The 15,957-nt window shown below is 44.0% G+C and overlaps 1 protein-coding gene across 1 annotated transcript in view; it reads right to left on the reverse strand.

Annotated features, from left to right (window-relative positions):
• The window catches only part of tafa3a (TAFA chemokine like family member 3a), a 110,991-nt gene extending 102,525 nt beyond the window's left edge, over positions 1-8,466 (reverse strand). The window contains exon 1 of the mRNA XM_030418629.1: positions 7,850-8,466. The gene's annotated coding sequence lies outside the window, so the exon portion shown is untranslated. The remainder of the gene's footprint in view (positions 1-7,849) is intronic.
• Positions 8,467-15,957: the final 7,491 nt, after the last annotated feature.

Here is a 15,957-nt window from a genome sequence, read left to right on the forward strand (position 1 = left end):
AACTGCCGTATAAGAGTCATAAAACCTATTTCAGTTCGATGTTTATTAAATTGCGTGAAGGCACAGTGTGTGACACTACAGCAGCTGATATTTGTACCAGCCAGTTGTCAGCAGGACACAGAGGGTAAACAAAGCCCTACTGATTGGCAGCCGTTCCACTCCACGGAATCCGGCAAAGATGTCTCAAATTGGATGCAAAAACAGCACTCTTAGATTTCAATTTCTCCTCACAGATGGGAGCACCATGCACATTGCTTGTGATGTGTCTCCAGTACCTGAAACTGGGGAGTAAACAATGATCAAATTGACTACAGTCCCGAAGAGGCAACGAGCATGCTGGGTGCTCTGGGCTCGCGCTGGTCTCTGAGACAGAAAAGACGGACGGGCGGCCAAAAAAGATGAGATGAGAGGTGGTATAAGGCTCCTTTCGATGTGGGTGGCTTCCTCCGAGCTGCCAGCGCAACACCGCTTCTCCTCTCTCTTTCATTTTCTCCATCTCAACCTCTCTCAGGCCGACGTCCAAAGCCCAAGAGAAATTAGTCACCCCGCGCGGTGTGGAAAGGGAGTTGTTGCGTGTGTGTGTGATTGTGTGAGTGTGCGCGTTTGAGGGAAAGAGAGAGTGAAAGCAAGACGAACGAGAACAAGGAGATGGGGGGGCGGGGGGGTGCAACGGGAACAAAATTGTTTTCCATCCCAAGGCTTATAATTCCGCTTTTATATCTGAAAATTGATGCTGGTATGAAGAAAGGACATCAATCTAAGCATCAGAAAATGTGCTGCAGTAACAGGAAAAGCCTCGTTGTGTTGTGCTGTGCTGTGCTGCACAGATTCAGTCGTGGTCACAATAGGAAGGACTGAAAGTGATGAAGGAATCCAGAAGAACCTTGAAGCTTAAGACATGTTCGCGCATGCTCGACCCACGCAGGGTTTGAGTCAGAGCGCACCCTTGTGAAGATGACTCCGTTAAAACGTAAAATAGTCGCGTCACTACAACCTCACGGAATCAATAGCCAGGTCGATGCTTCTTTGTCTTAAAAGCTTTATCACCGTGTTATGTAAGCTAAGCTGGAGACGTACTTCTGCAGCAGCGTGACCAGCTGTACCATAATTATCATACTTGTACGATGATTTTTCGCTTTCGCATGATGTACAATCAGTAATGCTAAATATGACATCATGGAGGATAGTTTGACCATTTTGTGATGCTCCAATCAGTCGCCGGTTTTGTAGTTGGACATGATCATAATAGCAAAATATGGACGTGTCATGTAACCTCTCTTCAGCCAATCATGCTTGGTGTAGCATATTTGTTCTTGTGGTTACGACTTGGGTACGATCATTTTCCCAGAAATACAATCATTTTAAGCCCATCAAGCAAAGCTGTCCTGCAGAGATAAATGTTGACATCTGCGATGACGCACATGAGGACTGTAATTGAATCCTCCAGATTTCAGGACAAATGTACTTATTTTGTCATACAGACAAAAGATACACGCATCCTATTTTACCTAAAAATGTCCTAAATTATTCTGTGCTATGCAAAAGAAAATTGTATTTATGGTAATGTGTTCAATAATAATCATTCACCATTTGTACCACCTTTATAAAGAGTTCTAACGAGCCCCCCCACTTGAATTTAAACCCCTCGCTGCTTCAAAATACTTAACAAATGCTCCTTTTTGCTTCGATGCACGCTACACAAATTACAAGACTACATTGGAAGCCCGTGTCTCCCTCACATGCAGCGCTGTGATTCATCAGTAAATCACATTAAAATGTGACTGATAAATCAAAGTGCAAAAGAATAATAATTCAAATGAAATCTTCTGAATGTATTTATAGCACAAGTAACATCACGCGCGTAACTGTCTGACGGGGGTTTGAGCGGATGAAAGAAAATCTTGAACTGCAGCTACCCTTGAGCTAATTCTATCATGGTGCACGGATAAGACGAGTAGCCAGATTTCTGTTTCTCATTCTCATCTTAGATCAGGGCTCAGACCCCGGCTTCTTGCACAATGCATTTAATGACACGAGCGCATTTCTTTTGAAGACAGGAGCGTGCTTTGAACAGACCTCGGCTATTCAGTCGCTCGGATGTGTTGATGAAGAAAGCTTGACCGGCTGCCGCGTCGGGTCACGACAATCGTCAACCCACTTCCAAAATAATGTAAGCAAACTACAGGAGGAAGTGGTCCGGCTTTCAATTAGAAAGTAGCCTGGACATCGACTCTCCATTTGAAGAAAATGGAGAGGGCCTTTTGACATACATCGCCCATTTCATTGACTCCAATTGTTTTAATTATGATCACGACGGCGGTGCCTTTTTTTTAATTCCTGCTTTTCTCAACAAAGGAATAACGAGCGTAGAAAATAACAGGCTCATTTTTCAACCCTGTAATTGCAATTTTCTACTCAAATTGCAGCCTAATCATTACAGGCACGAGGTGGAGCTTGACAACAACACCAGCAAAGAGTAGGAGAGAAGGAGGAGAAGAAAAAAAACATATTGCTAAAGACCCCGAGGCTTCACAAGAGAGGGAGAGAGAGAGAGATTCTGCCAACAGAAAATGAGCGCTCCCTCACTATAGGGTTTAAACCAGGAGTTTAGAAATGGGCTTCTCAAAATCTGCAATTCCCCCAACCTTTTCACCAGGCCAACGGTTAAGGGCTTGGAGAATTGAGTTCCTCCCTGCTGTGCTGAAGAAGGAGTTAAAATCAGCACAATGGCACTATACCGAGAATGAAAGCTGCCAAATTGTGACTACCGCAAGGAAAAGGGAACAGAGGGATGGATAGAAGGAGAGGAAAAGAGGGAGAGAAAGTGGAGCTGGAAGAGAAAAACCTAATGCCTAAAAACCACCTCCATGGAAGAGTGGATTCCTAAGCTGTGCTGAGGCCTCTCCACTTAAACCAAATGTCCTGAGTGTCCAGAGCACTTGAAGAGTCAGCTGGAGAAATTCTCAGGCAGAGACACATGGCTCCTCCACTGAACACAGACTGTTTGGGCGCTCGTTGTTTCTACCACAAAACGTTGGATGCATTTCATAAGGTAAAATAATCCTGTTGAAACCATCATATTGTGAATATAAACCTGAATACACTTCTTAGGATTGTGCACTCAGGTGGTTTACAACCTGGGGATCACATGTGGGATCAAAAGATAAATCCGAAGATGATGAAAAAGACACAATATTTAAGAGACATTTTTTATTTTTTTTGCTTATATCTTTGCTTTTTTATTGCGATGCACTGGATAAACGTTACATTTTCGGAATCAAAAACCAAAGCAAGCATAGTTTGATGAAGTCATTCAAAACTGACCAGAGGTTTTAAGGTCTGTGATTGGATGTTTCAAACCAAAATGCATCTTGGGAGATAAATTGTCAGCACTGTGAAAATCTTGCAAAACGCTGATGTGAATTCTAAGCGCTGTATGGTGGGTTACTGGACTTGTTTCAGTTTCTTGCAGACGTCTCACCTCTCATCCAAGAGGCTTCTTCAGTTCTAACCAACTGGATGGGAGTTTCAGACTTTTAAACTCTGCGTGGGAGTGTCCTTACAGAGTTGTTAAGGACACTGATGTGAAGTTACTCTTTGAGCCTGGGAACCAGATGAATCTGCCAAACTCCTGTTCGGACAGATTTCCGACCCAATCGCCAGAAAAAAACATTCAACAGTTTCTGCAAAACAACGGATAACATCAAACTGAAAGTTTATTTATGTTGCAACTTCAGGACTGTTTCGGTTGAACTCTCGCTTTCTCTTTTATCACAACGCTGTGCTTTTGCTCTGCTTAAGTTGACGCACAGGAACCACTTGGTTGAGGTTAGGGAAAACCTCATGGCTTGGCCTAAAATCTCCCTCTGTTGGTATTGAGCTGGTCCGACTTTCTGTGGAAAAAATAGTTGTTTTTTGTAGCTACTAACTTACAAATATCCACCGGTGTGACAAGAACTTAGGTCGGTCATATGGCTGTTATCACACCACCACCATCCCCTTCACCTCCTGATGTGGACATCAGCTAATAAGCATTTAATGTGAATGTGATACGCCACGTTTGCTTGAAATGTCAATCTTGGGCCTATCGGTGGTTTAAAAGAGACGTTCACTGGTAAAATGATATTCTTGTGACTGGGTTGCAGATTTCCACCTGGCACAAATGTTTACGAGCCACTGCTGAACACTCTGCTGCTCTGACCGGCTGTAGGTCCGTCGACTTGTGTCGAGTCCGCAGGTCTGTCCCCGAAAAACTGTTGAACCAGGCGGCGCTGGTAGTATATGCATCCAGATTCATCGCCTCAAATGTTTTCAGAAACACGTTTTGCACTGTTTGGCTGACACCTCCCGAAATTTGTGACGACACAGCTGTTCTTCTTCCGACTTGAAAGCCGAGAACCTCCACAGCTTGCATGTGTTGATCAGTGTCGCTCGTTCCTGTGCTTTGATTGGTTGTAGGTCCATCCAGTCTACATCCTGAGAATCTAGGACTTCTTGCCTTACATTTGAAGTCTGAAGATACTTTTGAAACAGATATTTTCGAACACGGCTGCTCAAGGTTTGTACTGGTGACTCAACTGAGAGAATTTCACGGCCATCCACAAACCATATAAGTGCTTCACCTGTCAAACGCCTCCAACTGTCGATAGAAGACATGAGTTAGACTTTTAACCCTGGAAGCAGGTGGGGGGGATAAACAGCTCCTCCGACCTCGAAGAATCTATAGAAAATGACTGAGCAGAGAAATCCATCAAAAATACTTTGCGTGATGGAGTCCTGCAGGATCACAGGCTGTTACTCCTGTCATGAACACGCTGAGCGGACGACAGCAGGAAATAATGAAATTAAATGACATCCCAACGCACACACACAATGTTAATAGATCAATAAGAGATGGAGAAGCTTGTTCCTCACGCATGATGTGCCCACACACATCATTCACATAAACACTCTTTGACAAACACTTCAGCTGTGAACACACACACACACACACATACTCCCTCTTCCTCTTCCTCACACACACCCACAGCCAAACATGCACGCAGCAAATCAGCATGAATAAATAAGAGATGGAGTTGTGCTTCACAGCCTAATCTCTGAGGAAAAAACAGCTTGCCGCATCGGCAAGGATCAGCCGGGGCGAGTCAGAGGGACACTGCTGGCTTCCAGGAAACCAATTTGTTTGTTTATTGTCTTGGTGTTTTGTCGGCGGTTACAGTTCATTGCAGTCAGCCCATCTTGGGCATGCTTCTTTAAATGGCATCTATAAAACATGGGATGTGCTCTCCCCATGTCCTCCTCCTCCTCTTCCTTCTCCTCCTCCTCCGTACATGACGGAGCTGCACACGAGCGTAACAATGCTGCATTTCGTCCGCCGTGGCGAGGCTTTCAATTCCCCTTTAAACACCCCACAGATTCACCCCAGCAGCTCAAGTAGGCGCTCTGAGAGGTGGAACAAACCGTGCTTTCGAAACACATTAGCCTATGAACACCGCTGAGCAGCGAATCTCGGGGTGCTGAAATCGGGTGTAATCATGTAGATAGATTGGTGACTTTTTTTTATTGTTCCGTTAACCAAATATGCGAGGCTGGTGGTGAACACAGCGTCCCTGATATGATGCAATAAGCAGAATTTTATGGATAGCTCGTGGTGCTGCAGCGCGATGTTCTCCGTGACAAAACGCCGGGCTGTCACATGTACATATGCATCCGGCGTAAACAAGCATGTCTCGCATGGCCACGCTGATAGAAATGCAGAGACGCCAGCGTCACATGGAGGACGTTTGGAAACGATGGGAGCTTAACAGTGCAACTATCACAGGACTGTGCATTGCTCAAAAAACTCAAATGTTTTGTCTCACGCCTGCAAACACAAGCCAGACTCTCATATCATGCCCTATTGATCTGACAGAGTGAGCAGCAAGCTGGCAGAGAACACAAACACTGCCTGGGGTGGCTCCTTAAAAACTAGAGACAAGCCTCTTATCCATGGTGTTCTCCTCCTCTGGAAATCACCTGGTGGCTCATGCATATCAAGTGCTTTCTCCAAGCCTCTGCCGTCTTCAGGCTCTGCTGTTTCCTGTTGCCATGTCTGCGTAATGGTGGCTTTTCGAAAGGAAACACACACGAACGTATCGCAAGCTGATCTGTCGAACGTCTGGTCATTTCTTCCAGCTCGAGCACGAGCAAACCCTTTTTTTGTTTTCGCGTCACGGTGAGGTGAGGTGAAGGAAGGTCGTGATGGCCGAGTGTTCACAGCTGCAACTTTATTTCAAGCCTTCAGCTCCGTAACCAATCCCCACTTTTTACAACAACCACTGCGGAGTGCACAAATCTTTTTTTTTCCCCCCCAAGTTTCCAGTGTTACTGTCAAACGCGGAGCAACTGTCACAGGGATCCCATCTCCCAGTAATCCCAGGGTGGCCTTTGCTCTGCCTGTCAGCGATACCAACCAATAACACCTCACAATAAAAACCCTCCAGAACAACAGTGGGCCGCGGGCAGCTTCAAGGGCTACTGACGGCGATCTATAAAACAATATAATGGGTTGCCTGTCAGTGAGTGTGAAAGGGAAGACGTACGCCTCCTCTGACTCTCTGAGGGGACTTCAATTAATCACAGCAGAATTGTATCACGCTGCAATAGGAGTGTAAGGTTATTACCATCCCCTTATTCCGCAGGATGAAATGCGATGATGGCACTAATTGAGGGAAGAGGAGGAAGGAAAAGAAAAAAAAAAAAAAAACAGCTGACCACACGACACTTGTCAAGGGGATGAAGGGCAGATAAAAGAAGAAGGAGGAAGAAGAGGGGGAGTGGGAGGGGTTGCAGAGAGAGACATATTCACTGTGGAGTGTAAGCATAATCGTAAAAAATATCCACAACGCACACACACACACACACACACACGAACCGCTTTTCATCAGGGACTCCTTGCGTGTCTTCCCGACATAATCCAACAAGATAACAGCATTGTACTTTTGCTTAAAGTCGCAAACAAGCAGCTTAGAAGCAGAGCTCTGGAGCTGCCCTTCTTTTTTTTGGGGGGGGGGGGAGGAGTTCAGCGGAATCGCAGCGATGGAGGACACACGGCCACCACGCTGTGTGTTCAGAGTCCAGGTCGGGAGTCATGTTGGTGTGGTTAGGGTTACCTTTACCGAGGTGCAAGGTGACGGAGACGCTCAGATATGGAGAGATTTACAGTCCTTTTTTTACAGTGGGGGAGGGGATAAAAAAACATAAGAAAACATGAAACATCAGATCAGGTAGATAGATAGATAGATAGATAGATAGATAGATAGATCCCACACAATCATCGCCACTCATTTGCCTTTCATAAATATGTTTCTGTGAAAGTTTCTCTTGTCATTTCCACACTGCTTCCTTCAGTCCCCCTTTGTGCTCCCACAATGAGTAGGCAGTTCCCTCTGAGGGGGGGGGGGACTGGATTTTTTGTCTAATCCAAGCAGTCAGTGATGATTTTTTAATGTCGTTGCACAGATCTGATGATCTCTGAACACTTCCACCCTGCAGCCTGCAGCTGCTGCACCTTGCACTCACACTCCACTTGGAGTCATTATAGTTGTGCAGAAAGCTCACTGCTGCTGCCTGGCAAGTTAATAACTATTTATCATAGTGGAAACAATCAATATCCCCCAAATCGATGAACTTGGTTTATTCATGGGGCTTGGCTGCGTCACACGTGAGAGGTTCGGCTTTTTTGGAAAATACACACAAACACACACAAACACACACACACACAGAAATGTTTGAATTCACTCATTTCCAGTCAGTTAAAAGACAAACATCAGTATAAACAGGTGAGGTTTCTCATGAAGTGTCAGCCTACCTGTCGTTGTGCTGTCAATTAATCCCCTGAAACGTCCCTTCTTTCATTTATTCTCCATTGTCAACCACAAAAACCAGAAATGCCATTTCCTCGTCGCTTCAGGACGCCCCCGACAACACATCACCTACAAACACTTGGTGTTCTGTCAGAGCTCTCCAGACGCACGGATCCCTGAGTGAACACAAGTCTGGATCAGGGGGGTGCAGGGGGGGCTGCTGAAGACTCGCAGGCTTGGTGGACTTGAAAGTCTATAAAAGTTGCTGGTCCTCCGGCTCTGACTCACAACTTCCCGTCATCCTTCCAGAGCGCCTCAGCAGCTGGACACCGCGCCGGACCGACCCTCATAGTTTCTGGACTCGAGCATGACGCGCTTTGGGTTGTCTTTTACAATCCTGCCGCCAGGTACCGGCCGCACTCGTGTTTTTGGCAACTGTCTTCGTGCAGTTGGAGAAATGGATTTGAGGTGTTCCAGGGATGAGAGAGGAGCCGGATTCATGTCAGTGAGAGTGAGAGTGGAGGAGGATGATGATGGTGATGGTGCTGATGCTGCCGGTGTCTCAGCGCCACCCAGTGGAGGAGCGCGGCGGTAGCAGGGAGGAGCGCAGACGTTCATCTCACCCGGCTTCAGATGATGATAGCTGGGTGGCCGTGGCCTCGTGTGAAGACGGCACGGCACTATTTATAGCAGCGGAGGGAAACTGTGTGACCATAAATGCTGCTTGATGTTATAACGAATTACTTCAGTGTCATTTCCAGCGTCTTTTGTGGCTTTTTAACCTGATTGATGGATTTTTTCTTTCTTTTTTTAATCAATTCTCGTTTTCCTTTATTGAGGAAATGTACTGCAAACAAACCAAAGAGGCCAGTTTATGATGTGATGTGGTTTGAGGGGAAAGTGCTTGAAGCTATTTTGGGTCAGTGGGTTTAGATATTTAAGATTTAGGGACTGTAGCAAAGTTATACAGGAGGAAAGAGGTGCTTAAAGGAGCACTGTGTGGTTTTTGGAAAAGAACTCCAGAAACTTGCGATGGTAATATTTGTAATATTGCAAATTCACAAATATCAATTATTTCCATAACTGAATAAACAAGCTGTTCTCAGGGGAAAATAAGGTTCCCAGAACATTGTTTGGATCCAGTGGCAGGTTCCGCCACATGTAAACAAAGTCGAACAGTATGAAGTTGTGTCATCCTTTAAGGTCAGTTTGTTTATTCAGTTTATTCAGTCATGATAACAAAGAGAGGTATTTATTTTATTTGTTATTTAAGTATACAAAATAATGTCAATGTAGATTTTTCTCGTCTGATTAAATTTTTTTACCCAAGGACTACATAGTGCACCTTTAATATGGTCTTTAAAATATATTTCCATAACTTCTTAATCAAGTCCCCCCCCCCCCCCCCCCCCCCCCAAAAAAAATGTCTGTAATTAAGAAAGGTAGCTACTTAAAAGAGTTTCACATTTAAATAAGGTTGAACATTATGAATTTCTTCCCCAAATCTACACAGTGCACCTTTGATTTTATAGCCTATTTTATCTTAGATCTACAACAATTAATCAACTATTAAATAAATCACCAACTATTAAAATAATTAATTAAAGAGTTAAATGTCTCTGATTCCAGCTTCCAGGTTTCGTTTCTCCTCTGTGACAGTGAACTGAATATCTTTGGTTTGTGGACAAGACATGTGAAGACATCATTTTTGGCTTTGGGACACACTGATCAACGTCACATCTGAGAAAATGATCGTTAATTGCAGCAATATTTTATTTCATAAAGAAACATTATCTTCAGATTCATTTCTTTTTATGGCTCGAACTTGTCGGTAGTACAGTAAAAGTAGTTTACTTCTCCTGCTTCCTTCATAATCAGCTGACTGCGGGTGTTCACTCTTTCAGTTAAACCAACCAGATTACACCACAATGTTCTTGGACCAATCACGTCATCGCTGCAAAACTTTAAATCTGTTCACCTCTCTGCTGCTGGCACCGGTGTCTAGACTCCATCCGAGGGATCCTTGATGGCCCCCTTAAAATGCAATGACGTCATAATGGGGTCAAATCACCAATGTCTGTTCATACTTCTCATTTTTATTGTGCACATGTCAATGTGAGCTGAGCTGCTTCATGTAGTTAAACAACTTGTTTCATTGCATGTAGTTCACAACTCCCCAACACTGAGTTTTATTTAAAAAGCGAGTAAAAAGGGGGTTACTACAGCCACCAAATGATTGAACCAGGAACAAACAACAGCTCTCTGCTGAAGCAACATATTTTTACCCCACCCCCTTTATCATCTGCATGTGGTGAGCAAACCGCCATGGTGCACAAGGACACCATCTTATGATCTCTTTCATACGGTATATATAGTGTAAATATGGGGTAAAATAGATTACTGTCAGACCCTTCTTTGCCTTCCTTAAGTAAATCTATCACATTACTATGAGGGAAGGAGAGGAGGTCTTTTTCATTTTCTCTCCACCTTATAATTTGTGCACAGTCCCTTACTCTGAACAGCTTGCATGTCCGAACATGCATTAGGCTCCTGTCTGATCCCAGAGGTTATGATAATACATCTGTATGTCTCTGACATTCAACTTCCGCTCTCCTCAAGCATTACTGCCCGGTCTACAAAGGCTTCCCCCCCGTAATTGCATTATCATCTCTCCATTTCTTCTACAGTCTCTTTAGTCTGCTCCCCCTTTGAAAGCCAGGAGAGGCTGGAATAATCAATACCAACCTTTGAAATAGCCTGTGGAGATGGGAGGCAAGCATTTGGGTTTGGATGTGATTGATTCTGGACACCCTCAGAGAGTGTTATCATCATAAAGCCAAGGCCATCTACCTCATAGACCCGCTCCGTAAACACACACACACACACACACACACCCACACACTTGCTCGCTGGATTCAAAGGGCAGAATACACTAAAATCCCGGGGGACCAAATCCAAAAAATGTCAAGCTATTATCATTGACCGGAGCTGAGCTATAAAACTCAGAAGCCGATATGTAGACCAGAGCCGGGCTTCACATCACCTCGTAATTGCTCATGAATAGAGACGCTGTTGGTTTGATTCTGTTTACGTAATTTATGATATGAGGCTCAAAGTCATCGGGCGTCTTTCTTCCTCCCACTCCGTCTCACACACACACGCTGACAGAGGAGATGACCTCATTAATCTCCCGTGCATTGTGTAGACCTACCCTGTCATATCCCTGACACTGTGGTTTGTGACACAGCTCTGCTCATTAAATCATATGACAGGATGAGGTCAGGCGTGCGCTAAGGTGTCTCAAGCTGTGTGAGAGCAGATAAAGCCGGCGGCGTCGCCCCGTCTGCGAGAGCGCTTGACAACAAATGTACTGTAGGTGGCAGCGGAGGTGAGTCATGAGGTAATCCAGGTTAGCGAGCATTTGGCATCAAAAATCCAATAAAAAGTCTGTGGTTTGTGACTCTTTAAGGTCTCGCTGCAGGGGGGCACGCATCCGCTGCGTTTGAGGCCTCATGTGATCTGGCACCTCTCTGCCTCTTTTTAGGTTACCGTAGGAGGCACCTTACGTAACGCACATCATCTCCTGCTTGTCATCCTGTGATTACTTTCGCTTCCACACAAAAAAGCAGAAGTTGTGGGAGCTCCATAGCGTGGCATTGATTGTGGTTGCCAGCTTAAAATAACAGCGCCCTGCAGGGAAAAGTGCGAGCCCTCTGCCTGAACCCTCACTCGCCTTCGCCAACAAAGTGCGTTTGAAGACAGTGGGACGTCTACCAGAAAATTGCAGGAGGAAGAATAGGAGGCATAATGGCCTCAGGAATGGAGCTGGCCATCAATAATGCAGAGGAAGCAGCAGTTAATGCCCCCTTTAATTCAACAGGTCTGTAGATGCCGGGACAGTTATTCTTCCTCAGCTGCAGATGCTCGATGATACGCTGCTACATCAGGCTTTATGGCTTTGTGTGCGGTTGCACTGCCAGGTCTTTCCCCCCCGACCTCAATCCAGATTGCGGGGCCATTAAGGGGTTTTCATCAGAGGCCCGTCCTAATGGAGTTTCCAACTTCACCCAACCCGCTCCACCACCAGAGGGGAGCTGTAGCAACAGAGAATGAAATAATGTCCACACACAGTCAGAATATATGAACTCAATTTAGTCCGAACACTGGGAGTACAGGCGGCTCAACAAACAACAACAGGGCACAACCAAAGACAATCAGCGATACCCTGCAGAAATGACCTTACAGAACGTATATTTTCAAGTGAATAATCCTGCCGCAGAGATGAGAAAAATGTACTTTTTGTGAGTAATGTAATCTCATCTAGTTTTCTGTTTTAGAGAATATTTTCACTATAAAGGGCGTTTCACACATGCACTTAGCCCGGGGCTGAAAGTGTTCTTAGAACCTTCTTAGCTTCAGGCTAAGAGAGCTGTTTGCCTCGAGCTAAGAAGACTTTCACACCGGCGCCCTCCCTAGTGGGACTAACCCCGACTTTAGCCTGGAGCCTGCTGGTGCTGCTCCACAGAAGGGTAATTCCCAAGTTTACGGGGTTACCCCCAGAAAATTGACTAGGTAAACATGCCTGTGCAAAACGTAAAAAAACATGAACAACGGACTTTGAGATTGGTCGTGCGTCACTCTGTAATGTAAAGATAAGTCGTGTTTTCCAGCAGACATTTAACCCAGGGCTGCTAGAGACGCAGTGTGAAGCATTGAGTTTATATTAACCCTTGTTAACATCATATGTGTGAAAGGGGTTAACTCTTACCCCAGGACAAAGAGGATGCAGTGTGAAAGGCCCTTAAGAGAATTCTTCAAGAGGAGAAAACAGATGGCAGTTGTTCAAATAAATGACAGAAAGACAAGAAGAGAAAAAAAATAAACACTCATCAACTCAGATGGAAAGTGTTTTTCCAAGTGTTGGATAGGCGTTCTGATCCTTTACTTAAGTAACAGTACCAGTACAACAACATAAAAACACTCCGCTACAAGTACTTAAAGCAGCTACAAGGACCTTTTATGTTTTGTTGATTCTGGCGCCCCCTGTGGCCAAAAGCGATACTAACACCACCGTCTCCTGTAATGAAGATCTTGATACGTCACACATGCATGTGTTTTGAAAGCGAGAGAAGAAAAAGGCAACACATTTTTAGAAATGTATATATATCCCTCAATTCATCGACAACAATTCACTATACATTTTTCTTAGATTTTATAACTTACACAACACGGATAAGTCAGAATCCGACCTGGTGAAGGGCGTTAAGAATAACTTTTGTCTTGTCGAGAGGCGTCAGTATTACAGTTTTTTTCGATTGCCAAGACGCATCGGTCGAAACTGAAGCGACATGTTCAAAACTCTTAACACAGTCTTTATTTCCATCATGCAGCTCAGCTCAACAGTTAATCTCATGCCCAAAAGTGTGTCTCACCAACAAAACACTTCATACTTGTCTCAGAAGCTCATTCAACAAAACACTAGCACATTGTCTCACTTTGGAAACACACACAATCACTCTTAACAAATGGAACGACAAAATACTAACAACAAAGAACATTTCATCAAATACATCTTATATTTCAAGTTAGAATGACAAATTACAGTAAGAGATAAAACTAAAAAACAACACATGTATACTGTAATATTCAGCCCTGTCATCTGCATTCGGCCACATGTTTTCCTTGACGTCACATCTTATATCTTCTCTGGCAAGGCACCTAGAATCTTCTTGAATGTCTGATCCATCCCTGCAGGCTTCGGGAGAAACATCTCCACAACTAGCATTCATTGCATCCAGCAAGGAGAGCTGGTTGTGTGGAGAGCCTTCCTCTCCTGGCTGCTCTTCTCTCTCTACCAACTTCACCTGCTGCTCTTTGATCCATACTTGCACAGGAAAAAGAATCAGAAGCCACTCCTTTTGTATATGCTTTCTAATGAGGCCAAACGCAGATCACCTGATTCAGTTTTCAGCTGAAAACTACCATCAGCTGTTTGGAATTGCATCTTCGTTTTATTTATTTTTATTGTCAATATTTTGATATAATTTTCAATAGATTTCAATGTGGCTGCAGCAGAAATTCCCAGGATTTTTTCCCCTATCATTCTGTTTTGAGTGTGTTTTTAACTGTTTTGAACAAAGTATGTTAGCATTTGAAAAATGTGCTGTTAAAGCATAGTGTTTTGTAGGTGTGAACTAGTGAATGAGAAAAGACTTCATCCATTTCGGTGACTGTGGTCACTGAATGCACTTCGTCTGAAAGCAATGAAAAGTGAGACACAGTTTAGCCCACATGCATTTCTGTTTTGCAGACTGTGCTAAGAGTTTTGAACATGTCGCTTCAGTTTCGACCAACGCGTCTTAGCAATCGAAAAAAACTGTAAAGCAGCTGTAAGCATCCTCATCATTTTAGCTGACCTCCTCTCTGCGTCTGTTATAGCTTGAGTTTTTGGTTTGTTGTTTCCTCTTTTATTTTGAAGTTCTGCCCTCATGTGTCATGTTTTGCTTTTCATTTCCTCCCTTTGTCTGTTTCCCTGCTGCCCTTTTCACTCCTCACCTGTGTTGTATCAGTTAATCAACCCTTGTGTATTCAAGTCCTTCTCTTCCCCCTCTCTCTCTCTCTCTCTCGCTCTCTGTCAGTTCGTCTGGTCTGGCTTTGCCCTTGTGCTCCTGAATCTCTCTGTTCCATCTTTTCGTCTCGTCTTTCCAGCTTTTGGTTCTGGATTCCTCGTGTTATTTCTGGTATGTACTTTGCTTTTTCCAGTTTGTAATTTGTTTTGCTTTTGTTTCTTAGATTTCACCTGTTTTGTTATCTTCTTTTTGCATCTACAATTTTGGATTTTGGATTTGGATTTTCAGCTTTTTGTTATTCAAGCTTGCTGGGTTAAACTACCGAGGCTTATTTACCGTATATAACAATATACAAAATAAGATCACAGGATAAATCAGTGGGGTAATGAGTTGATAAGTGGGGCAGAAAAGAAGAAAAGACAAAGTTCTTTGGATCCAATGCAGTTATTTAAATACAACAATTTGAGATGTGTAGTAGCCAAATCACAAGTGTGTGAAACTGCTATCACCTCAACTGAAATCCAAACCTTTCATTTACACATTTACACCACATTAAAAAGTGTCTATAATGGTTCTGAATAATTAAACTCTAAGGAGGAGTTGGTGAGCATTTTTAGACAGCCTCTCCTGGAAGACATTCACAGCGTTGCACTTGGTTGTACGTGGTAAAAGGTGACAGAAATAATTGTGTGTGGAATGAAAAGAGAGCGAGAGAGAGAGAAGTGAAAACCCTGGATTCTCAGGGTGAAGTGGGTGTGAATGTCACGTTGTCGTTTTTTATGGAAAGCTACAGAAAATCGGAGATTCGGCACAAAACATGCCTGAGGGTGAAAACCTTGTTAAAATGAGATTTTTTTTTTTTTTTTTTTTTTTTTGCAGTGTCGATCCGACTGGGGTGCATTCATTTTGCATTGTCACGCAAAAAAATATGAATTCCTGAAGTGCTTTCTTTTTTGTTTTGTCTTGTTCTCTCCAGATGCTCTGCATATCAGATGCCCTGATGACTCCACACCACAGAGTTTCTGCACTCATCCACAGTTTCCCTCAGATTCAGGGCAGTCTGCCTCAGCGGCCTCTGACAGAGACGCAGTGGGTCGTTCATTGGGAGACAGATTAAATCTTCAGCCTCTGCTGCCGCATGTTGAGAGTGCTTCTTCTTTGCGAGGGGGAAATAAAAGAGTTTTTTATCCATCCATTAGGGCAAAGGAAATAATTTGATTTCCTTTTATCACTCGCCAGCATGTGGTGCTGTAGACAGTGAGCAATAAAACAGCTGTTATTACAAAGAAGTAGGTGATAAAACAGAAAATGTGTTAACATACAGCAGCCACTTTGCCGTAGACTTACAGTGTGTGGTATAACATGGAAGACAGACAAAAGTTCCATCTGTTTTAAACATGGTGTCAGGTGAAGATGAGCCTCTTTCGCAGCTCCATTGTTTTCAAATTGCTCCTCGTCTGATGGTGTTTTAGCTCCATCTGCTGGAAAACGTGCAGAGGTGCAAACATCTCCCGGTGCACAACCTCACCACTGCATGAGGCCTC

The sequence above is a fragment of the Sparus aurata genome, chromosome 6 (assembly GCF_900880675.1).
Source record: "Sparus aurata chromosome 6, fSpaAur1.1, whole genome shotgun sequence".
NCBI classification, from domain to species: domain Eukaryota; kingdom Metazoa; phylum Chordata; class Actinopteri; order Spariformes; family Sparidae; genus Sparus; species Sparus aurata.